This window comes from Sorex araneus, chromosome 4, assembly GCF_027595985.1.
Source record: "Sorex araneus isolate mSorAra2 chromosome 4, mSorAra2.pri, whole genome shotgun sequence".
NCBI classification, from domain to species: domain Eukaryota; kingdom Metazoa; phylum Chordata; class Mammalia; order Eulipotyphla; family Soricidae; genus Sorex; species Sorex araneus.
The window spans coordinates 180,383,485-180,409,672 of NC_073305.1; positions in this window are offsets into that span (position 1 = coordinate 180,383,485).

Below are 26,188 nucleotides of genomic sequence, written 5' to 3' on the forward strand. Positions count from 1 at the left end.
ACATAATACTCTCTATGTCCTTCCATTTATAAGCAAATTTGATGACTTATTTTTTCCTGGTGGCTATGTAGTATTCTGCTTTGTAGTCATCTGTCTTGGGAACTCAAGTTATTTCCAGTTTCTAGCTATTGTCAATAATATTGCAATGAACATAGAAGTGCAGGTGGCTTTTCTGCAGTGTGTTTTTGATCCTCAGGCTTTATTCCCAGAAGTAGTATTGCTTAGTCATATGAAAATTCAATTTCTAATTTTCTGAGGAATGCCCATACTTTTTTTCCAAAATGACTGAGCTAGTCAGCATTCCCACCAACAATGAATCAGAGTCTCTTTCTCCCCATATCCACACCAGCACTGGTTGTTCTTGTTCCTTTGGATGTGTGCCAGTCTCTGTGGTGAGATGATATCTCATTGTTGTTTTGATTTGCATCTCTCTGATGATAGTGATGTAGAAAATTTTTTTCATGTGCCTTTTGGACTGGAGCAATAGCACAGCGGATAGGACATTTGCCTTGCACACAGCTGACCCAAGTTTGATTACTTCGTCCCTCTTGGAGAGTCCGGCCAGCTAGGGAGAGATCCCCCCGCCCCCCCCCCCATGGCAGAGCTTGGCAAGCTACCAGTAGCATGTTTGATATGCCAAAAACAGTAACAGCAAGTCTTACAATGGAAACGTTACTGATGCCCACTCGAGCAAATCGATGAACAATGGGACGACAGTGCTACAGACAGTGCCTTTTGGTCATTTGTATTTCTTCTTTGAGGAAATGAGTTTCTGTTCATTTTTCCTCCCCATTTTTTGACAGGGTGGATGTTCTTTCTTGTTAAGTCCTATCAATGCCTTTGAGGTGCAGAAACTTCTTTGTTTAATATAGACTCATTTTTTCATCTTTGTTTCCACTTGCTTGATCAATGGTGTTACATCTTTTGAGATGCCTTTAGCTTCAATATCATGTAGACTTCTTTCTGCATTTTCTTCCATGTATCTTACAGAATCAGGTCTGATATTGAGGTCTTTAATCTATTTTGATCTTACTTCTGTGCCTGGCATTAGAAAGATGTCTGAGTTCATTTATTTTGGATGTATCCCAGTTTTCCAGCACAACTTATTGAAGAGGCTTTCCTTTCTCCCTTCATATTTTTTGCTCCTTTATCAAAGGTTAAATGATCATATATTTGAGGGTCTGTGTCAGGATATTCAACTGTAGTCCATTAATTGATAGGTCTGTCTTTATGCCCAAACCATGCATTTTTGATTACTACTGCTTTGTAATACAGTTTGAAGTTGAGGAAGTGATGCCTCCCATCTTCTTTCCCCTATAAAGTTTAATGTGTATTAACTCATATAACAGTGTATGTGTGTATGTATATATAACATTATACATATATAACAGTGTATATATATAACATTATACATATATAATAATACATACACATACCTTTATGTATATCAGCATACTTGTACTTTGGGGGCACACACAATTATCACAAACTGAGGAAAAGTGGGTTCAGAACTGACTGGAGAAATTACGAATGAACACTACAAACTTTATTTATTTATTTATTTGTTTTGTGGACCACATCTAGCAATGTTCAGGGCTTACTCCTTGATCTGCATTCAGTAATCACTCCTAGTGGGCTCAGGGGACCATTTAAATTCCAGGGAATAACACCTCAGCAATCTGTTTGAAAGACAAAAGCCCCACCCACTGCACAGTCTCTCCATCCAGCTCCTCAGTGTACTTGTTCTTTAGTTGACTCTGCATATGTAAATCTCTAGGCACATTCACAAACTTTTATACTTCCCATCATGGATTCAGTTATTTTTCACCAGAGATTGGTCCCTCTTTTACAGAAGAGAAAGTTGACATATAAACCGATTTTGTGACTTGCCCGGGGCACCTTGAAATAGTATAGGGGTTGAGGAACTTATTTTTCACATAACTGAATGAGTTCTACCCCCAACATGGCATGTAGTCCCCCAGGTACTGCCAAGAGTGAGCCCTGAGCACTGCTAGACATGGCCTCAAAACAAAAGAAATTAAAAAATGAGTGACTTACCTAAGGGCACACAATTAAAATGTGGCACAACTGAGTGTTATCCATCTAACTTGACTTCAGAGTCCTTGCTGTTTCCATTACATCTGACCACAGTTTTTTTGTTTTGTTTTGTTTTTGTACCACATATAGTGATGCTCAGAGGTTACTCGTAGCTCTGCACTCAGGGATAACTTCTGGCAGTGCTGGAAGAACCATATGGGATACCTGGGCATGAAACCTGAGTCAACTGCATGCAAGGCAAACACTCAGACCCCTGTACTTTCTTCCAGACCCATATTATTGCATTTTTTAAATAGCAAATACTTAATTTTAGCAACCAAGAACAGTTTCCAGAAAAAAAATCTGCCTATCTGTGTGTGCATCAAAGAATCAACCAATACACAATGGAATACTATATAGCCATTAAGGATGGTAACATCATGCAATTTGTGGCAACATGGATAGAACTGGAAGACACATTAAAAGGAAACCAGAGGAAAGATAAACACAGGGTGGTATCACTTATATGTGATACTTATAATAGCCAGAGGAGGGAATGCAATGTTGTAAAAGGGGGTATTGCGCAGATGTACTCTGACCCCAGAGTATAGGAAGGAGAAGGAATAATAGAGTGGAGATAAGGGGGAGAATAGACAGATGGGATGCAACAGGGGCCAGGTCAGGGAATTGAGGTACATTGTTGATATTAGAGAATGATAGAGCTAAATATCCAAACCACAGAGTCAATAACACCGAAGTCATGAGACCTGAACATTAACAATCAAACTGAGAAAGGTGCCTGTCCAGAGGGCAGGTTGGAGAGTGGTGATATGGAAAGGAACCTGGGGACATTGGTGGAGGGAGGCTGATACTGGTGATGAGATTGATAGTGCAACATTGTATATCTGAAGTTCAAGTATAAATAACTTTGTAAATCAGGGTGCTTTAATAAAAATCTTAAAAACACAATAATCTCTTTATTCCACTTGTTTAGATTTTTATACTATAATTTTCTAGAAATTTTTGTATTGAATGGTTATGCATAACATTCTTAAATAATTGTATTGAAACTGAGTTTCTAACAATCTCATACAAGGCTAGTTTAAGCAATAGGATATGTATATAAATTATAGTATTAAAATGGTAGGATTTTGCTATGCTTTGCCTGTTGATTTTTCACAAACAGTATATTTTGAATATTTGTATGAAGTGAACACAGATTTAGTGACTAAATAAAATGACATTACCATTCAGCTACTATAATTAAATAGACACAGTATGGATTTCAGTATCTTTTGTGTTTGACCATTAGTAGAATTAAGAAAATAGCACGCTTGTGTAATTACTAACATTATTAATCATACTTTGCCTAAAAAATGTAAAATGTGAGGAGTGTGAAAGGATTTAAAATGAAGTTGTTGAGAAGAAACTGTTTAGAAAGATGGAGATTTGATCAGAAGTTCAATTTATCTTAAAGTGAAACCCATTAAGCTGAAGAGATGAGCATTCTCCGGAGGACAGAGAGTAGAACTGGTAAATTTCAGTGGTAAATTGTGCACTACTCCAAAATGATCTAACAAGCCAACAATTTATCATATTACTATGAACTAGGGAAACAACTTAATAAGAAACAATTTTGTTTATATTTCTAGCTTATTTGTGTAGATTCACAATAATCTCTTTAAAGAAAAAGTAAATAATTTGTCATAGAAAATTTTTCTAAATTGAAATGTATGCTGCTATAATTATTATTTATAGCTACCTTGGCAATAACTATAGTTTTAAAAGTCTTCTACAAATGCCACAATAAATTATTCCATATTATAGACTAGTTATTTTAATCTCTTTTTATATATACAGTTTTGAAGAATGTAATTTATTTCTAAAATAATCAATTAGATATATTTCTATTTCCCCCATTACTAGAAATTTTAAAACAGTTATGTTTATAAAATCTTTCTAGTTTTTAACTATCCTTATAGTGGATGTTAAGAGATAAGTGAAATAAGAAGAAATTCTTGTGTCCTATAATTTTATACAGTTAATAAGAATTACTTAAAAGTATTAGATCAGAAAATAAATTAAGGCTATTTATTTTATTCTTTTTTAGGGGAAATGGGACAATTAAATTGATAAAATCTTAGTAATAAACTTAAACTCTCATTTTTTTTAGTCTGCTAAAGAATAACTAACATTTGGGATAAGTTAGTTGAAAATAACTTAGAAAATCTTTCCAGGTAGTTTGGCATTAGAAAGCTTACTGAACACATTCTCTTCTCACCATTTTAATTTATGTAATTAGAGATGTTAGATATTAAGTGTTGTAAATTGGGAAAACATGTACGGTTATGAATAGGCAAGATTATGGAGAATTGCTTAATTACATGTACAAATGTAAAAATATCTAATAGGTGAAATACATGAATGCCATCAGTTTGACATGAACAACTAGGAAAGGCTGAACAAACAGAAAAGTCAATTGCTTTATATTTTGGTGGTTCTAGGATGAGCCATTACCCAGAAATCTGGTGTGAATGGCAAGTTACAGAGAAACCAGTTGGTTTGCTTAGAGAACACAAACAAAACCACAACCATCAACTGGTAGGGATGCTTGAATAGTGATATTCTTAGATTTTAGTTTTTTTAAACTGGCCATTTAAACTTATCTTAACCTGTGCAGTTAAGCAATCGTATCACCATCAGTCTCTAGAAATGTTTCATTCTCCCCTACTGAAACTCCAAATTCATTATGTGCTTCCAATTTGCCCTCATCCTATCCCTTCGCAGCTGGTGCTCTGCTTTCTCTCACTAATTTTGACAATGCTCAATATTGTAAGAATTGTCTAACGAGAAACTGGAGCATGCTGGAAATTGTAAGAGTTCATTTGAGTAAACAAGTCAAGTTTAGGAAGATGAGTTAATGCACCCATGATTCAGAGACACAGAGATTTCAAACCTATGATTAAGGCTGCATTTGGCGACAGCTTTGAAACTGACCAGTTATGTCTTTGGTTAAGTTCCTTCCTCTTTCTGAGTCGTGTGCCTCGTGACTGAAGAACTTTATTCAAAGTGTTGTTATACATACATGAATCATGCAATAAGTAATGGAAAAGTTCCTTGGAGTAAATATCAGCCGATTTGGGTAGCATCTATTCTATTAGCTAGTCCGGCATCCCAGGGAAGTTATATAAAATAAAAGATTTTGCATGGCTAGAAGGAAGCTGGAATGAGAAAGTTGTATTAGACACGAAAGTGAGTTGGGGGTTGGATGTCACTCTCCTTTAGCAATGGCAGAGGGCTATCATGCAGATTACCTAAGAGGGTGATTCCTGATTAGACTAGTTTAAGATGTCATTTCTGGGACAGCCAGAATTACTTGTAATTGTCTGATTTTGGTAATAAGAGTATTAGCAGATGTGACTCCATTTGAGAACCATTGTCTTATTTAAAGAGTGGAAAGATGCAATCTTTCTCATTTAATATCCATCTCTTTTCACTGTAGCATGTCCTCAGGCTCATCAATACTTTAGCTTACATCCGAATTTCCTTTTATTCAGCCTAAATGGATTCAACTGCATGTATTTGTATTATATTTTAAAATCAATTTATTCAATAATGGACATATAAATTGATAATGCCACATGATTTTTGTGAGTATGTTCACTGGCTTACACCTATCTGTTTGAGTCCCTACTGTAAATTCTTTTTGATATATGTGCAGAAAAATTAAATTAAATTGTTTTTGGTATATCATGCAGGAAGGAACCGGCAGAGGAACCCAGGCATGTGGGACCCAGGGCTGAGATCTCCAAGCCTGCTCTAATTGGGACTGGACTTCCTCTACCTAGACACCCCCCCCCCATTTTCCAGTAGCTTGACAGCACACCCACAAACTGCCCCCTGCGCCATGTAATCCCATCAACGGCCAAGATCCAGAGACCATATAAAATGAAGCTCCTGGAAGAGAGAGCTTCCGGGAGAATCTTCTAACTTGTTCCAGCCTTTCTTAACTGAGCCTCATGCATGAAGGAACCAGCAGAGTAACCCAGGCATGCAGGACCTGGGGCTGAGATCTCCAAGCCTTCTTGGATAGGGACGGGCCTCCTCTACCCAGATCCTCCATTTTCCAGTAGCTTGGCAGTCAAAGAACTCTTATAGTCTAGCCCACTGATATACCTAAAGCAGGACACATCTGTTTGGTTTTAACATACTTGTATTCTCTGACATACGTTTTCTGTCCCTCTCTGAGATCCTGGTAAGCTACCGAGAGTATCCCACCCACACGGAAGACCTGGCGAGCTCCCCATGGCATGTTAGATATGCCAAATACAATAATAATAAGAGGTCTTATTCCCCTGACCCTGAAAGATCCTCCAATAGTTAGGAAAGACGAGTAAGGAGAGGCTGCTAAAATCTCAGGGCTGGGATGAGTGGAGACGTTACTGGTGCTTGCTCAAGGCGATGAACAATGGGATGACAGTGATACAGTGATATGTGCAGAGGTGGTATTATTATTATTTTATGCTTATTATTTTTTACATTAGGTTTTTGCCAGAATTACCAGATTTTTGTATATTGAGATAAATGCTCAGTGGGCTAAGTGCATGATTCACAAGCAGCAAGTCCAGGCTCTAGTCCTGATACTACATATTTTCCCACATACCACCTCTGAGCATTGAGCTTGGAGTATTCTGCAAGCATGTCAAGATATACACCTCCAAGCCCAATCAAAAGAACAAGATATAGGAATGATTTCGGTTCCGTTGTTGTTGATAAATGGAGACTATGAACTGGCAAGGGATTGAGACATTCCTGGTGGAAGAAGCCTCTGAGAACTCCTACAGACTAAGGTGTACTTTGCTTCCTGAAAATTCTACTTGGATTAAGATCCCCTGGAGTCTCAGGCATGAGTGAAAAGTGATCTTTGAGAGATAACGTCTGCATCTTTTTTGTAACAAAGACAGTGTTATCCCACCACTGGGAAGGCATAGACCCCTTTATCCTTTCTTTTATATCTCAAAGGAGGAAAGATAAAGAAAGAAAAGCACTCAACAGGGTCAATATTGGAAAAAAATAGGTTGCAATATTGTAATCAGGAGCAAAAGTATAGAAAGAAGCAGGAATGGCTCAGCCGAACACAAACACACAAACCTAGCATACATAAGGTCTGGGTTCAAAAGCATATCCTTATTAATAAATAAACAAGAAGTGGAAGCAGCTCAAATATGCATGAGCAAAATTTAGAATTTCTATAAAAAGAATATCACAGTATTTAGAAGAAAGATTTTCTGATATGCTCTACTCTGATTGAAACTCTACACAATTATACTGAGTCTATTAAAATAAAGTATCAAGAGTAGATCAATCATAAAATAGTGAGTAACTCTGTGTTACTTAGAGTTGGAGTGTGGAAGGAATGAAAATGACTACAAATGGCTACATTCTTTTTAGTATAATAAAAATATTTTATGATAAGGTAGTATTAGTTGTGATGATGTAATAAAAACAAAAAAGAACAGTTTTTAATTGGTACATTTTATGGCATGTAGGTTATATTTCAAGGTAACTTGATTAAGATCATTTTGGTGTTAGGATGTAAAATTTTTATGATAGATTGCCTAATTATCATGTATAAACATCACCAAGTTTATAAAAGTGTCATTAAAAAGAGACAGTTTATTAAGTTTGTCAGGCCAAAAATATAAGATAAAAGCAATTAGGAAGAAAAACACTATTTAATTTTATATGGAATGCTTAATACTAACAAATATATAGAGTCCCTAACAATCCAATTAGGAGTGTGAAAGCAAAATTAAAATGCTAAAAAATTATTTAAAATCATTAAAATGCCATAAAATAGAGACATTATTTTCTTCGAAGTGTAGTGTATAATTGCCAATTCACCATACACATCTTTTCAGAAACAATGCAATCCCAATTAAAACTTGAGCTGAATCTCTTAATAGAACCCGATAAAGTTATCTAAAAGATATACTAGAAGGGTAGATAGTAAAAAATCATTAAGATACTATTGAAGTGTAAGAAGCACATAGAAAAACTTTGATTTATAAAATGCATTGCTTTAAAATAATTATCAACAATTATTGATAGTTCAGTTATTGATACTTATTTCAAAGCATCAATACTTACTGATAACTCATGGTTATTGATATTTATTTTAATGCAATGCATATTAAAAAGAGTGTAAGATAATTAGTACCTTAGAACAGAATAAAGGGAGCAAGAGCATGATATAAGAACTAAGAGTACCAGCCCTACAGAGTGGTGTTTAAGAAATAACAGAGCTTGTACTAGGAATTTACCTTTTTGTGTCCAAACAAATGAAATATAACTATTTTATTTTGTTTTCACACTCCTAATAACTATCTAGCCCACTGGGAACAATATTACCCCAAATATTAAGCAAGTTTTACTGCTTTGTTTAATAATTTTGCAATCAATGCATAAGTATATATATAATAATTTTTTTCTTTTTGCTTTTTGGGTCACACCCAGCGATGCTCAGGGGTTACTCCTGGCTTTGCACTCAGGAATTACTCCTGGCAGTGCTTGGGGGACCATATGGGATGCCGGGGATCGAACCCGGGTTGGCCGGGGGCAAGGCAAACGCCCTACCCGCTGTGCTATCGCTCCGGCCCCGAGTACATATATAATAAAATTTTTATTGGTGCTTATATATTTCTAGGCATTTATATTTATGTTCAATATTATCTGTCTGAGAATTATAAACTATAGAAATATTTACTTCATTTCTTTTCACCATGGGAAGGTATTTTGTTGTTTAAATAAATTTACTTAGCATTCTATTGATCAATATGTGGATGATTTAATAATTCTTCCCAAGTGGCTATCTCAATTTTCAAGTGGAGACATGATAACAAAAATAAAAATCTCCTTGGGAAAAAAAAAACATGATCATTGCTGTTTATTCTGTTGAAAAGTTCACTACAGTGATATATAATAGGCATTCATTTATTTTGCCAATATTGCAGTGGGTCTTGACTCATGCAGATTCAGTGGCAAGATGCTAAAATGAAACAGTCTTTATTTTTCTCCCTATCATGTTCTCCACACCCATAAAACTGGCTGGAAGGATGGTCTGTTGAGCAGGGTACTTGCCTTGCAGATGGCCAATCCTCCTGTTTCATATTGTCCTCAGAGCTGCACCTGAAGTGATTCCTGAGCACAGAGTCAGGAGTAAACCCTGAGCACCACTGGGTGTGGCCCTTAAAACTAACCAAATAAAAATAAGTAGACATCCACAAGATGGTTTTGATGTCTTTCTCCCTCTGATCAATTTCTCTTTCTTGGTTCTCATTGTATCTATCACCAGACCCAGATCAAATGGTTATTCTGAGGTTACACTAACTTCAGTGCAGTGTATTTTTCAGTTTTGTTTTTGTTGAACCTAAAAGAAATGCCAGAAGGAGAAATGGGACATTTACTTAAATTTAGAGGCTTATCTATGTTGAGTTGCATACAATAACATTATTTTTTTTCCAGGAATGGCTTTAAAATGTATTCAATGTATGTATTACATGTATACTGAAATTGATCAGAGTTCCATGGCTATAAAATTGAGAATAACACTTTACTAATTATATTATTAATTCTAATATTAAGTTAAACGTTTTAAAACTAATTTAAGATTGTTATGTGCAGTATTTTAATATCATTATTATTCTTGCTGTTACAATACATATCTAATTAACGAAAGAAGTCATGGCTTCATAGTACTAATACAAATTTAATAGATGTATGAATCTAAGTTTAACTGTTCTCTGTTCACAATTGTCTATAAAATTATATGTGTGTTTTAAGTCTATATAAGATATACTGAGATAAAAGATGAAAGCATGCAGTTCACTGAAACAAGGATGAAACTGGAAGAGACTACAATGAGATAAAGATCTCACTCATCTGTAAAACAGCAAGGGACAAAACAAGGGAATAAACATTAAAAAACGACAAACTCTCGATCGATCTTGGATTAACTGATTCAAAAACAGTGTGAAGAGAAGGGAGGAGAATGAAGATGGGACCAGAAGTGACATAGGGCCAGTGGTAGAGGTTCATGGATATTTTGGTGGTGTGGAGTATAGTAAGTTTGAACATAAGTATCATAGCTCCACCACTACTATAATCATGCTACTTGAAACAATGCAATTTAATAAATTAATTTAAAAATAAATGATAAACACACAAAACCCGTAGGTGTACTGAGACAGTGAAATGGCAGAATGTGATTACCTGATACAGGCTCATATATTATACCCTGATCATATGAGCACTGTCATTTAAATACAACAAGGAAAAATCATTCATCTTTCTGTTTGCTTTAAAGGGTTCAGCTTTATCCTAAATCATAATAATTACTTGGATTTGTGGTAGCTTATTTATAGCCACTCACCTCTCATCACTGAACAATGATCTAATAGCGGGGAAGAGTAATCTGGTTGTCATGGATTTGGATAAAGAACACGGACCATTTTTAGCAGAACAGCTATTTGAAATCTATATCAGGGTGGCAAAGACAATCTCTCTCTTAGTAAGCACTCTTAAAAATCCATCTCAAACTAAAACATTTTAAAAATTGGTACTAAATATGCATCTGGCAATTTTGAATCTTAAACCTAAAGGTTGCTCTTTTTTAAAAAAATATTTTATTGAATCACCGTGAGATACAGTTACAAAGTTTTCATGTTTGAGTTTCAGTCATGCAATGATCAAACATGCATCCCTCCACCAGTGCACATTCTCCACCACCAATGTCCCCATCCTATCCCTCCCCCTGCCTCCATGGCAGATAAGTTCCCCCATACTCTCTCTGTACTTTTGGGCATTACGGTTTGCAATACAGATACTGAGAAGCTATCACATTTGGTCCTTTATCTTCAGTTCACATCTCCCATCCAGAGCTATCCTTCCAACCATCATTGACAGTGATCCCTTCTCTATTCCTGCTGCCTTTTCCCCCAGCTCATGAGGCAGGCTGCCAATCACGTAGCAATCATTTGGCTGCACTCATTTGTGGAATATAATAATAACATAATATGAGACTGAGACCCAGGGGCCCAAGAGACAGGGCCAGGAAGATTGCTCCATGGCTAAAGGTCACTCTTGAAATAAAAATCTTCCTGTGTGTGTTGATATAGAAACTGGTGTGTTGCAGGTCTCCTCCCTGTTCTGGAATTCTGATTTCTTCTCTGGGAACCTGGGGGGCTCCTGTCTCTGGCACACTCGCTCCTTATCTCTTTTTCTCTCCAAGTTGCTTCTTGCTCTGCTAGTATTATAAACCAGTTCCAGGTTGAGGGAGCTCAGTGAACTTCTCTATTGTCTCCTGGAACAAGCCTTAGTTCTCCTTTTTGAGGGTATTCCTCTTTACCCCAAAGATACCATTAGAATCTTCTTATACTGATAGTTACTTTAAAATCACAATTTAATAATTATTTATTTTTCAACCTTGTCTAATCCATTGTGTAGTTTCTATATCCATACTGAACACAGATTGAAAAATGTTACGATTTACTAGAAAAGCCCCCTTCCGTCGATAAACAATGATATAATTAACAATATTTATGTACATACCAGTAAAATTTATGATTAATTATATAAAAGGAAATAAAATTGAGTAACTTTATTACATGGTATCAAATTGATCTTCTACATTCCTTAGAAGATCTAAGTTTATCACAAAATATTGTGTTCTTGAACATTTAACTTTGATGTTGGAGTGAATGTAGATCACTGATATTTTAATTTGTACTTGATTGTTAAGGAAGTATTTCACTTATTTGCCTTCAAGTTTTATTTTTATGTGTGTGAATTGCTTATATAAATTTTGTTCATTCACTATCTTTTTATTATCTGATTTATTTGTTGCCTTATATATTATTTTGTTTTTATTTTAAAATTACTTTGAAAGTAATTTAAATAATGATTTGAAAGTACTGAAATTTATTCTTGATCCCATTTTCCCTGTAATTTATGCCTCTAATTAGCCCTTTAGTTGTATTTTTGGTTGTATTTTTTGTTACCAATGAACCTCTTTTTGTTTTTAAAGTATAAACATTCATTTAGTGACCCATTTAAAGCGTAACTAGCTGATTGAATGAGCTACACTTCACAGGGTACAAGCTGAAATTATTTTTAAATTTGCATTTGAACCCATTTAAACTTTCCTTGTAGAAAATATGTTTCCTATACTGACTAAAATCACAGGTTTTTAATTTTTATTTTTCCTGGCAATCCTGGTAAGGAAATTCTGGTGTTAACTGTACTATGTAGAGTCAATATATAGGGTTGGGCAGATAACACAAGGTTCAGGGGTATTTGCTTTGAATTCAGAGCCCCCAGCTTGATGTCAGCATGGTTCCTTGGCCCCATTATAGCTGGGTGTAGCTCTGGAGGCCCCCAGCATAGCTGAGTATGATCGTGGTGCTCTTTGCAACTATAGGGCCCTAGTAACATCTCGTGCTCATGTCCTAGCATTGGGTCTTTTGGCTGCACTGACTGATTATGGTCAGGGTTGGCCCTAGAACACACTGGATCTTTTGGGAAGCCCCTATCTTCTACCAAAAAAATCAGCATTCATCTGTACTCATCACAATTATCATCTGCCCTAGCTCACACCTGATTTAGGAGAGAGGCTGAGGCATTGCAGTATCTGTCCATTTCTTGCCTCGTCAACTCATCACTGCCTCCTCCATTCTTGAAACGGAAATTCAATCATGGCTGTGAGGCATTTGGAGAATTATCAAAGAAAATAGATAGTAGGCTGATTTTTCAGGTTATAGGACTGGTTTTAAAAATGTTTTTAATTGTTTTTATTGAATCACTGTTGCAAAGTTTTCATGATCAGGTTTCAGTCATACAATGTTCCAACACCTATTCCTCGGCTGTCATTTTGGTCTTTTCCCCACTTCCAGCACACCTCTCTATAGGGCTGCTTTAATAGCAATGGTCGTGTCTTCCCTTTTGCAGTAATCTAGGACTTTATGCTTTCTTAGAACCATGACAGCCACATGATATAACTCACTAGCACCTCCACCCCTTAGTAAAGGTGGAAAGAGGTAAGGATGTTCCTATTAGCACTAAGTACCTCAAGGAAACCAGGGTTATACTGGGCCCAGCAGTTTCACTGCGGCAGTATTGTGTGTATGCTCTGAGGTGTGAGGCAGAGAGCAGTAACTTGGCTACATGGTTCTTGTGAGTCCTAGAAATGATTCAACCTACAGACAAAGATATTCTGTCCACCTGGCTGATGCACTCTCATGTAGGCTCAATGCCTAGGAATTGAAGGGCGCATTTACCAGGAATGGTTGGGGAAGGAAGGACATCGGGGTAGAGAAGCAGTGATGGTGGCTGGGACTTGGGACCTGAGCAAAGAAACAGTAGTAGGGAGTGGCATCTCTGACCCTTGAGATCTCTGAGCACTCCTGGGAGTCATCCCTCTCCTCCCACACTTAAGAAGAAGAGCCAATAAGATGGTGTACATTAGTATAAAGCCATCAGATATAAAGACAAAATGTATTCAAAACAAAGAAAATATATACACTAGGATAATGTCAAGCAAAATAAGGCTGAAATGGCTCCATTTGAAAAAGGATATACAGATTTCAGAGGAAAGAATACTTTGGGGATGAAGACATATATATATATTTTAATAATAAAACTGTGGGAGTCATCCCATTAGGAAAGCATAACCGTTTTGAATAGGTGCCTTAAAAAATAATTTCAGAGTTTGAGAACCAAAAGCAAATTGAACTGCCAGAATAAATTCGCCATTGTTGTTAGAGATTTTGATACCTCTCAATTATTTATAGAAATGATCAGCTAAAAACTGTGAAAGTGAATAAATGACTTGAACGCTATCAAATCACTAGGCCTAAATTGACATTTATGGAGTATTCCATGGAGCAAAATCAGAAAACACATTCATTTTATGTGGATACAGAACATTTACTGGATGGACTCATAGCCTGAGCTTTCAAATAAATCTTAATAAATGTAAAAGAAATTCAATTCATATAAAGTATCTTCTATGATCATTGTAAGATAAAATTGAAGTGCAATAGCAAAGAGGTTTCTGCAAAATCCCAAAATATTTAAAAACTGAACTTTATAGGTATAAAAACCCCACTGACATAAGAATGAATCAAAGAACAAATCGGGACACATATTTACAGAATAAAAATGAAAAGATGGGACAGAAAGATAGTGATACGGGACTTCCGTTGTATGTAGCCCACCTAGGTGTGATACCTGACACCACATAGATCCTGGAATCCCCATCAGGAGTGATTCCTGAGCACAGAGCCAGAAATAAGCCATGGGAACACTGGGTGTGGCTCCAAAGCAAAATCATTTATCAACACTTGGCTATGTTGCTAAAATAGTACTTAGTGGAGACCTTCTGCCATTAAATGTCTTTATTATAAAATCTCAAATCAAGGAACAATATACTTTCTCTTAGATTATGCCTTAGATGGTACAAATATTTCTTAGATATGGTACCAAAATATAGTTAATAAACTATAAAATAAATGTGGGTTCATCAAGAAGTTTTTTTCCAAACAAACTATAAGGATAATGAAAATGTCAATTTTAATTGAGAGAATTACATGAAAATGTCAATTTTAAGTGAGAGAATTACCTATAAATAAGATATCTGTCTCCACAATACATAAAGAATTCTCAAAAGTTATTAACAGGGGTGGGCCAGTCTAATTTTTTTTTTTTTTGCTTTTTGGGTCACACCCAGCGATGCTCAGGGGTTACTCCTGGCTCTGCACTCAGGAATTACTCCTGGCGGTGCTTGAGGGACCATATGGGATGCCGGGGATCAAACCCGGGTCGGCCGCATGCAAGGCAAATGCCCTACCCGCTGTGCTATCGCTCCGGCCCCGCAGTCTAATTTTTAAGGGCAAATAATTTTAAAAGATATTTTGCAAAAAAAAAAAGATATCTTGCAAAACTGCAACAGAAAGCCAGTTGCATATGAAAGATCTTCAAATTCATGTCAGTTGGAAGTTGTAAATAAAAATCACTCTAAGATGTCACAACACTGTGGGTCTTCCAAATTGCTTTAATTATAATGTGAATAATAGCAAGTCTGTAGAGAATTCGGGTGTGCTGGGACTGTTTACACTGTTGTTGGGAATGGAAATTAGTAAAATACTTTGGAAAACAGTATGGCAATTTCCTTAAAAGTTATATGTATGCCTCCCATCTTCCTCAGCCTAGGTATTGACCGCAAAGAAACAAATGTATAGAACTATATGAAGACTTGTAGATAGATTCTCACTGAAGCTTTATTTGTAGTAGTTTACAGTGTCACTGTCACTGTCATCCCATTGCTCATTGATTTGCTCGAGCAGGAACCAGTAATGCCTCCATGGTGAGACTTGTGTTGTTTTTGTCATATCGAATATGCCACGGGCATCTTGCCAGCTCTGCCATGCGGGCAATATGCTCTGGGTAGCTTGCAGGCTCTCTGAGAGAGGTGGAGGAATCAATCTGGGTCAGCTGCGTGCAAGGCAAATGCCCTACCTGCTGTGCTATCGCTTTAGCCCAGTTCACAGCTAGGATATATTTAAAATGTCAACAAAAATCAATCCATATGAATATGGGATATAGTTGCATATTGTGAGATGTTATTTATCAATTAAAATTAAAAACACTCTAAGATGCTACTAAATTGTGGGTCCAGTGGGTAAGGTGTTTGTCATGCATGCAGCTGACCTGGGTTTAATCCCCAGCACCCCATATGGTCCCCAAAGCATGCCCGGAGTGATCCCTGATCATACAACCAGGTGTAAACACTGAACAGGGCTGATTGTGCTCTCTTAAAAATAAGCATTATTCTTGAAATGCAAATTTACATTCACTGACCTAAAGCCAAGCAGCAATTACTTGGTGACTAAATATTGAGAAGTAAGACAGGAAATTACGGGAGAACTTATTCCAAAGGGGACTTGTTTGAAATAATTTTGTATTCATTATTTTTACAGTGGTGGTTCTTTCTCAGTTACCATGCCAAATTTTTCAAGTTTGTAATTTAATGTTTGTGATTTATTACATGACAGTTATTCCCAATAAAATTTAAGAAAAATTTAGTGAGCTCAAGTGAATTACTTGTGTGTAAACTATATTTTAAATTGACAATTAAAATAGCAATGGCCTCAAAGTCTTTATATTTTATATTCTAGAATTTTAATAATGTGTCATTATTTTTCATCAAACTATCAAACTGCAGGCAAAATATGAACATTGCAATGTATCCTCAAATAACTCAGAACATTTTCAATGTTCTACAAATCTCATCCATTTCAATTATTGTTAACTGTTTAATGTTTTATACATTTATTTATACAAAATAAAGTTAATTAAACATGAATAAATTTCATCTTATTTTTTTAATTGCAGTTTCTGGGGCCAAGAGCTAGCTCGTTTGGCTGGGGCTGGAGGCCATGCTTTGAATTCAGTGGCAAGAATTTAATTCTCAATTACCACATGGTTCCTGAGCAGTACCAGTGATTACTTCTAAAAACTAAGTTAAAAATAACTTAGCAACCGTGGGCATAACTCCCACATGAAAGAATGAGAGAATGAAAGAAAGAAAGAAAGAAAGAAAGAAAGAAAGAAAGAAAGAAAGAAAGAAAGAAAGAAAGAAAGAAAGAAAGAAAGAAAGAAAGGAAGGAAGGAAGGAAGGAAGGAAGGAAGGAAGGAAGGAAGGAAGAAAGAAAGAAGGAAAGAAAGAAAGAAAGAAAGAAAGAAAGAAAGAAAGAAAGAAAGAAAGAAAGAAAGAAAGAAAGAAAGAAAGAAAGAAAGGAAAAGAAAGAAAGAAAGAGAGAGAGAGAGAGAGAAAGAAAGGAAGGAAGGAAGGAAGGAAGGAAGGAAGGAAGGAAGGAAGGAAGGAAGGAAGGAAGGAAGGAAGGAAGGAAGAAAAATGAAGGAAAGAAGGAAGGAAGGAGGAAAGAAAGGAAGAAAGAGACAGAGAGAAAGGGAAGGAGGGAGGGAAGGAGGAAGAAATGAAGGGAAGGAGGAAGAGATGAAGGGAAGGAGGAAGAGATAAAGGGAAAGAGGAAGAGATGAAGGAAGGGAGGGAGGGAGGGAGGGAGGAAGGAAGGAAGGAAGGAAGGAAGGAAGGAAGGAAGGAAGGAAGGAAGGAAGGAAGGAAAGAAGAGTTATCCAATTCACTGGATATAGAAAAAGAGGATACATAAAACATTTTCTTTTATTTATTACCATTACTACTATTATTATTATTATCATCATCATCATTATTATTATTGGATCACCGTGAGAAAGCTACAAATCTTTCAGGTTTAAGTCTCAGTCATACAATGATCAAACACCCATCCCTTCACCAGTGCACATGTTCCACCACCAAGAACCGCAGTATACCCCCTTCCCACCCTCCACCCTGCCTGTGTGGCAGATGGTTTTCATTTTACTCTCTCTTTACTTTGATTACATTCAATTTTTGGCAGAAAACCCACTATTATTTTTGGAATTTTCCCTCAACAATCAGACCTGCCAAAAAGGCATTATTAGATAATTTTTTTTCTATTGTTGATAATGAAGAGCATATGATGTCGATGGCCACAACAGTGGCTGCACGGTTTTGGAATTTTGGTATTTTAGAAATTAAGTCCAGAGGTATTTCTGCCAGCAGCTGCTGCGTTCTGAGATTGGTTTGTGTGTCTCTGGGATCATGGCTGTTCAGGAGCAGAGGAACCATTCTTGAGCAGCCGCTGGGGGTCTCGTATGGTGGTGGGGGGTCTCCACCCCTGAACGGCCATGATCCCAGAGGTACACAAATCAATCTCGGAATGCAGCGGCTGCTGGCAGAAATGCTCCTGGGCTATAAACTAAGCTATGGCCCTGTGCCGTCCTGGGAGGCGAAGGGTTTTTGTCCCTCGGTCTTTTCCCCTTTGCAGCAGCATGGAGATGGCCACCTTCCAGAGCCAATTGGACAGAGATGTAGGAGCTTGCAGCAATGGGGCATGCAGAAATCTCACAGTCTGGGCGGGGGGAGGGCGGAACATGTAACATTTTCAAGGAGAAATTCTATAAATAGCTCAGTTTTCAAAAGTAAAACTTTACAAGGGGCGAATGCTAACCCCATATCCAATTCTAACTTTGTGCAGTGGTGAATGTTATCAAATATTAGTCCTGTGGATGTGAATAAACTAAAGATTTGGGGTTGAAGAGGAAGGTGTGTGTGTGTGTGTGTGTGTGTGTGTGTGTACTCAAGGTGTTTGCTTTACAAGTGACTGACCTTGGATCTATTCCTGACACCACACATGTGGGTCTCTGAGCACTGCCAGGAATAATGTGAGCACAAACCCAGGAGTAAACCCTAAGCACCGTTGGAAGCCAAATCAAATCAAATCAAATCAAATCAAATCAAACAGAAACAATAAACAGAGGTATTTTAAGGTGAAATTATCCTCAGTTAACCTGGTGTCTTCTTAATGCCATAACACTTCCTTTGTATATATGACACTGGAAAGATACAGCCACAAGTCAAGGCACGTTGATGGCCATTAGCTGCTGGAAGAGGCAAATAAAATCAGATTCTTTTCTTGTGCCTTGGAATGGCTACAACCCTATTAACACCTTGACTTAGCCTTAGCATTATCCCTAGTTTTTGACTTCTGGAACCTGGAAACGTAAGAAAATACGTTTCTTTTTTTTTTTTCCGTTCAGAGTGAGGGGCGAGTTATAGCCAGGAGTGTTTAGGAGCTACTCCCAACTCAGTGCTCAGGGGTCTCTTCTAGCCGTGCGCAGTGGACCCATGTGGTGCACGGATAGAACCTGGATCTCCTGAAGGCAATTTCTGCCCTCCTACTCACTAAACTCTCTCTCCTCTCTCTTTATTGTTTTTAGCCATCACTGTCACTGTATGTCAATGTCACCTCGTTGCTCATCGATTTGTTCGAGTGGGCACCAGTAACATCTCCCATTGAGAGACTTATTGTTACTGTTTTTGGCATATCCAATACACCACGGGTAGCTTGCCAGGCTCTGCTGTGCAGGCTCCATACTCTCGGTAGCTTGCCGGGCTCTCCGAGAGGGGCGGAGGAATCGGACACGGGTCGGCCGCGAAAGGCGAAAGCCCAAAGCCCAACCACTGTGCTATTGCTCCAGCCCACAATTGTGGCAATTTGTTACAGCACCCACCGGAAAACTGATATCAATGGACAATAAGCATCACAAAGTTTCTAAAAAATGTACATTAGGAGATGCATTTTAACCCTCACTGTATCACTGTCATCCTGTTGCTCATCGATTTGCTCGAGCGGGCACCAGTAATGTCTCCATTGTGAAACTCTTTGTTACTGTTCTTGGCATATCGAATACACCAAAATTAAATAGATAATAATATTGTTAACATGACAGAAGTCATCTCTGGATGGATGAATTTTTGCGCTTATGTCTGAGAGATAGAAAAAGAAAACTCCTACAACAGAAAGGTTTCACATAGATAGGACAGGATAGAAAGCAACTGGAACATAAGCAGAACAGACTTGTTGGGTTTGTCTCTAGCTTAGCTAAAGGCAATCTTTTAAGTTCTAAACTGATTCGGTTTAGATATGTCTTGCAAAAACACAAAATATCTCATGTATTCCCTGTAGCATAAAGTCCCAGAAGTCTGTAGCAGCTCTAGGTTATTCTTTAAAGATTTCAGATTCAAGTCAATTTCAGACTTGGCTGTGACTGATTTACTTGTACATAACAGCACCATGGACTGTATATTTTGATAACAGTGCTTTTAAGGTTCGTTTACATTGACAAAAAAAAAAAAAACATGTGTTTGGAGGCTACACCTAATGGCGCTCAAGGGGTACAGCTGGCTCTGCATTCAGAAATTACGTCTGGCAGAGCTTGGAAGACCTTATAGGGTCTTATAGGGTACTGGGGATCGAATACTGGGTCTGCTGAGTGCAAAGCAAGAGCCCTCTCTGCTATACTACGGCGCCAGCCCCAAGGAACCACACAGATTCCAGGGCAAAGAATTTGATATAAGAACACTAGCAAAATGACACCAAATAGTAAAAACTGGATATATCATGTGTCTGACACACCCAGAGAGTGCCAAGCAAATCAGGCAAGCTGTGAAAATTGATAGTCATTAAAAAGGATTCTTGAAGTGTTTTCTTTATTTTCTTTTTTTTTGGGGGGGAGGGTCACACCTGGCAATGCTCAGGGGTTACTCCTGGCTCATGTACTCAGGTATAACTCCTGGTGGTGCTCAGGGGACCATATGGGATGCTGGGAATCGAACCCGGGTCGGCCGCATGCAAGGCAAATGCCCTACCCGCTGTGCTATCGCTCCAGCCCCTTAAAAAGGATTCTTGTGAAGAAAGTTTAGCTATAGACAAGGAGAAATTGCATCAGTAAATATTTTTATTTGTAATTTTATTGTTGGGCTGGAGTGATAGCCCAGTGGGTAGGGCGTTTGCCTTGCACGTGGGCGATCTGGGTTCAATTCCTCCACCCGCACAGCAGAGTCTGGCAAGCTACCATTGGCGTATTCAATATGCCAAAACCAGTAACAACAAGTCTCACAATAGAGACATTATCGGTGCCCGATCGAGCAAATCAATGAGAAATGGGATGACAGTGACAGTGTGAATTTTATTGTTGTGGGGGTAATCACACCTGTACTGTATTGGGAGCCAGGGGCAATGAGATGCCAGAGATTAAGCTCAGAAAGTCCCTTATGCAATCCATGTGCTCTACTGCTTGAGTCACATTTTTGATGCAACAAACTATTTTATAAAAAGGCAGAATCATTGTAAACAAAAATATACTTGCCAGCAATTTTTAGAATATTATTTGTAAAGCCCATATTCTGTAGGTGTATGTTTTTATTTCCATGTGAGGGATGAAGCAAAATTAAAAGATGCTGAGAAATCAAATAAGTGGCTCAGGGTTCCATTGCTGGAATGGGAAAGGATGATTGCATAGGCAAAACTTTTAATCAACATATTACGAGATAGTGAACAAAATAAAGTCCAATATGTGTTTAAGAGTTCCCCCCTGACCATCCACACTCTAACATCCTGGTTTCAGTTCCACCACCTGAATGTCAGCTTGGCCTCTGCCATTCACATCTCCCGTACATTAACATGAGGATACAAAGTTGTGTCCACCCTGTCGGCACATCTGAACTCTGGAATTTATGCTGTGTCTGAACAAAGGACTCACTTTATATTCTGATCATTTCCTTTGAGTACAGAAGCTTCTTTATTTAATATTGTCCCATTTGTTTATCTTTGTTTCTATTTGATTAGTCTGTAGCATTGTAGCACTGTCCTCCTGTTGTTCATTGATTTGCTCGAACAGGCACCGTTAACGTCTCCATTGTGAGATTTGTTACTATTTATGGCATATCGAATATCCCACAGGTAGCTTGCCAGGCTCTGCAGTGCAGGTGGGATACTCTCAGTAGCTTGCCGGGCTCTCCAAGAGGGATGAAGGAATCAAACCCGGGTCAGCCACATGCAAGGCAAACACCCTACCCGCTGTGCTCAATTAGTCAGTGATGTTTATTCCTTAAAGATGCTTCCAAATTATGGAGATTCCTGTCTTCATTTTGCTATTTGTACCTTAGGGATTCAGGTCTGCTGTTGAGGTCTTTAATCCATTTTTATTTGACTTTGGGGTGGATGGTAGATTAGTTAGGGAAGGGTAGGTTAGAGCAGAGAGGTTGCCATAGAGGCAGGCTGAAAGGAAACTCGGGATGTTGGTGGAGGGACTTGTTTTGGGACATTGCACACCTGAAACTCAATCACAGATATCTTTGTAATTTTTTAATTCACTGTGATTCAGTAAAAAAAAAATGCATGTATTATTCATTGTAGTTGCATCAGACTCCATTGTGTCTATATAAATCTTCATAAATCATCTGTCATTGAACACCTAGGTTGATTCCACATCTTAGCGATTGTGTGCAGTGCAGCCGTGTATAACGGTGTGCATACGACCTTTTGAGACAGTGTTTTTATGTCCTGGGGGGCAGATGCCCCAAAGTAGAATTGCTGAATTTGCAATTTGTGCAAGCTGGTTGGAGCTGGAAGATATCATGTTGAGTGAAGTAAGCCCAAAGAAGACAAGCACAGGATGACTTCACTTATCTGTGGTATATAGAATACCGGAGGAGGAAATGTGTTGTATGAAAGGAACCTGCCTGGATCATCCTTGACCCAGTGGTAGGGAAGAGAAGAACCGAGAAGGAAAGAAATCAAGGAGGGAAGAAGAGAATGGGGTGTAACGTGACTAGACATCAGTGATTCAGTTATCTTGGTGATATGAGTGAGTAGTAGAGCCATTTATCCAAGACTCAAAAAAAACAGAAAACATGAGCTATAAGCTGCAACGACTGAACCTTTGTAATGTGCAAAGATGACAGGCGGGAATGGAGTGGGGAGGGAATATGGGAACACCGGTGGAGTGAAGTTCACACTGGTGGTGAGATTGGTGTTGAAATATTATATGCCCAAAACTCAATTATCATTAACTTCAAAAATCACAGTTCTTAAATTAAAATGAATAAATAAAAAGAAAAACCTTAAGAATGCATTTTGAAAAGGATAAAGGACTCACACTATTGCATATGTTCCTCGGAAGCACAAGGGTGGTTTTTAAATATGTCAATGTTATAAAATAAATATATTATTTTAGATACAGAAGAAAATAAACAACACCACTAAGAGCAGGAACTCCATAGCAGACCTGAGCTGCAGAAAAGGCGGTCTCCAATGGTTTCTATGAACTAAACACTCCCTCAGAAATGTGCTCTGAGGACTAGCTTAATACTTCCAACTTCATGCCTAGAGACATTCCTCATTGTTTCTGCAGTGTTTATTGCTTTATTAGAAACATGCAAACATCACTGGGCAATGAGTGTGATAAATACATTTAATACTTTGATACCAGAGGCTCTTTCCAAATGCAGAGTAGATGCAGCCTGCAGGCCTTTCAATATTTCTGGAGTTTTAATAACAAGGAGTCTGGCAACCAGTAATCTTGGAATAAGCACAGATCTGTACCTAAAATTTATTCTATTTTCTTTCCTCATAGAATATGGGTCTCGTACTTTCTTCATGAGTGAGTACCAGAAAGTAAGTGCTTTGCAGGTGGCCCAGTGAAGCTCAATGAATAGTTCAATGCAAAGCACAATTGCAAAAACGAATAATTAAATCAACTTTCTGTGTTTCAAATTCTGTGTTTCAAATCTGTGCTTCAAATTGCAACTTCCAGCAAGCTCTTCTCTTTCTTTCTTTCTTTCTTTCTTTCTTTCTTTCTTTCTTTCTTTCTTTCTTTCTTTCTTTCTTTCTTTCTTTCTTTCTTTCTTTCTTTCTTTCTTTCTTTCTTGCTTTTTTTCTCTGTCTCTGTCTCACTCTTTGTGGCATAGTGTGTGTGTGTGCACCCATGCATGCGCACAGATTCCTCAGTATTTATTAAATGCCATAATCAAGTCTTTCAGTAATCAGCTTGATTTGGGAGTTTACTGAAAGTTTTATTTCAGTAGGACCTTGTCTTTGAAATTTAAGAACACTCTCAGTAGTGAGAAAAGGCCATAAGACATAGTAGAGTGATTGCCAATTTTTAATATGTACATAGATTTCTCTGGAGAATATATTTTAAAAGAAAATTCTGATTCGGCAGTTCTCAGATAACACCCAAGATCTGGTATTTCTCTATTTGGGAACAGCAATGTTGATGAAACATTCAGATGGGCACTTAAGGGAAAATGTGTCAGTTACATGGAGCATGGCAGATCTAGTTTAGTCTTTACTCAGGGATAAATTACATATATTTTCTATGTTTTGTAAATATAAAAAGATTTTGTTGTTATTGTTGTGCCTAGAAGAGGGAAGTCAAAATTAAAATGGCATAGGGACATTAGTGCCATGAACAAGTGATTGCATGGGAGAGCTTGGGAAGCTCCCTGTGGCGTAATTATATGCCAAGACCAGTAACATTGATGGGTCTCATTCCCCTGACCCTGAAAGAGCCTCCAATGTGCCACCGTTGGGAAGAATAAAGAGAGGCTTCCAAAATATCAGGGTTAGGATGAATGGAGACATTACTGAGACCGCTAGAGAAAATCGGGATAATGATGATCATGATGATTGTTTAAATGTCATCAAGGAATTCTCTCTAATACTCCCTTGCACCTATTCTCTATTAAGTAACACTTCAGAATCTATCTCAAGTCAAATCTAATGCTGGAGGTATGAAGATCACTTCTCGCACTATATCATTACTTCTCTCAATGGTACTAAAAAAGAAATACCTTTTTAAGGATCTAGATGTGTCCCTCCTGAGACCACATGAATATGCCCAGGGTACATGGTGGTCTATACATTTGGAGATGGTCCCAGTAGCTTATAAAACATATCAGTAGTTCTCATCATGCTTTTGATAGTGGTTATCATTTTTGTTCTCTGAAATATTCCATTTGTTTGATGATATCATGGTAAGAAAAAGACTTAGTGGATTATGGTTGGATGTCAGGTTCTGAAACTTTCTTAAAATCTTAATTTTATTAAAAAACAGAGGGCAAAGAGAAAACGGATTTTAAAAAAAAAAATTTTTAATTTTTTTAAAATCAAGATTTTTTTTAAATCTTTTAAAAAACACATTTTTAAAAGATTGTCTTTACATGCCCAGGTTTTACTTCAGAATTTTACACACACACACCACATTTTTTTTAGTTCATGATTGTATTTCAGTCATATAATGTTTCAACAACAGTCCCTTCACCGGTGTACATTTCCAACCATCAATAACCCAAGTTTCCCTCTATTCCCACTTCTATAGCAGGCACTTTTCTTCTCTCTCTCTCTCTTTTTTTCTCTCTCTCTCTCTGTCTCTTTCTCTCTGTGTCCTTTTGGGTATTATGGTTTGTTATATGGATACTGAAATACTGAAAGGTTATCAAGTGTGTGTGTGTGTGTGTGTGTGTGTGTGTATACGTGTATGTGTGCATTTTTCCTACTTTCAACATTCAGCTCTTGCCCAAAGTGATCATTTCCAGTTATTATTGTCAGACTGGTCCCTTATCTATCCTAACTGGCCACCCAGCCCCCCGCCTCTCTTCCCAAACACACACTCTTGTGGCAAGCTTCCACTCCCAATCATTGACCTTGCCCCTATTTTCCCTGGCCTAAGATATTACCATTTTTTAAATGAACACAGTAATTCTGTATCTATCCCTCTTTATCTGACTTTTTTCACTCATCATGATGCTCTCCATGTCTATCCATTTATAAGCAAATTTTATAACTTCATTTTTCCTAATAGCTGCGTAGTATTTCATTGTGTAGGTGTACCATAATGTCTTATCCATAGTTGGTGGGAATTTTGATTCAGCCTCCATGGAACAGAATTCTTATAATGATAACGTGGAGACTTCTCAAAATAGTAAGAATTGAATTTCCAAAGGACCTCTTGGTCACCCCATTTTTCTTCTTAATGCTTTGGTCTTTTCAAAGGAGCAGAGACACTTCAGGCTTATCGGGAGTCTGCCTACGAAAGGACCAACAAGTTGAAATAACCTCAGTGCCGCTCAACTGAGAACGCAGAAAGTTGAATGCCAGAAGAAATAAAAACCAGGAAAACTTATAAAGTTCCCAGTTTCACCCAGCTAGGACCATGGCAATAGCCTGGCTCTCAAATCACACTCATGGATCTTCCTTTCTATATCATCATCTTCATCCTCCGTCACACTTCACCTGCTAGGTGAGGGAGAGGAAATGACGCAGCATAGATGACCCAACCCATGGCCTGGAAAGAAGCTTGTTCAATCAATGCTCAGACTGTCCGTTACACCCGCAGGCGTAGCTAAACACGGGGACTCTTCTGTCATCACTGTGGAAGGGCTGGTGCAACGATGAGTGCTGTTCTTCTCTAAAGTCTGAATGTCTGGGGGTGAGCCAGAGTGATAGTACAGAGGTAGGGGTGAATGCCTTGCACACGTCCAAAACAGGGTTCAATCCCCAGCACCCCATAAAGTCCCTTAAGCCCAGCCAGAATTAATCCCGGAACACAGAGTCGAGGAAGACCTGAGCACTGCAGTGTGTGGCTCTGATTAAATAAAGAAACGGAA